The sequence below is a fragment of the Metarhizium robertsii genome (assembly GCF_000187425.2).
Source record: "Metarhizium robertsii ARSEF 23 chromosome Unknown MAA_Scf_7, whole genome shotgun sequence".
Classification (NCBI taxonomy): domain Eukaryota; kingdom Fungi; phylum Ascomycota; class Sordariomycetes; order Hypocreales; family Clavicipitaceae; genus Metarhizium; species Metarhizium robertsii.
Window position 1 is genome coordinate 11,461 of NW_011942215.1, and position 702 is coordinate 12,162.

The window sequence follows — 702 nt, forward strand, 5'->3', positions numbered from 1 at the left end:
GAGGAGTTAGAACGTGTGGAAAGGGAAGAGGCTAAGCGTAAGGAGTACTGTTTAGCTAAAAACCGTCCTTTTTCTTCTGGTTTATTGGATGCTGATTTTAAAAGGGTCTGGGATAATATATACCCAGATATTACGTTGTCTCCTTCCTTACTTGCAGACCTGGGGTTTATTAACCCTGGTAGTGCTTCTGGTAGAACTGCCTTAATAGGTGCTAGCACTTCTTTAAGTGCTTTATAGGTTCCCACGTGTTTTCTTTATGTTTATAGTTTTTCTACTTAATAAGGTATTAGTGTTATTTGTTTTTTATCCTTATATCTAAGATTTATTCTACTTTATATTTTTTATTATCTAAGACTTTAATTAAGATTTATTCTACTTTGTATTCTTTATTGTCTAAGACTTTAATGTCTTCTTCTGCTGATGTATTGTTTGGTGCTTTTTTAAGAAGTGAAATATGTATTATAGGATGATTCCTTATAGTTTTTAGTAATAAAAGTTTATAATTATTTATTAATATTCGTTTTTTAATAGCGAATAGTCCTAATTTTTTGTAGTTTAATTTGTTGCTTAGTCGCGTTATTTTAATATTTTATTAGAGCAGGTAAACTTAAACTATATTTCCCTCCCTAAAGATTAATCCCTTTAATCTTTTACGATTATAGTATTATGCTATTTTATTTTGTATGAATTCTAATTTGTGTT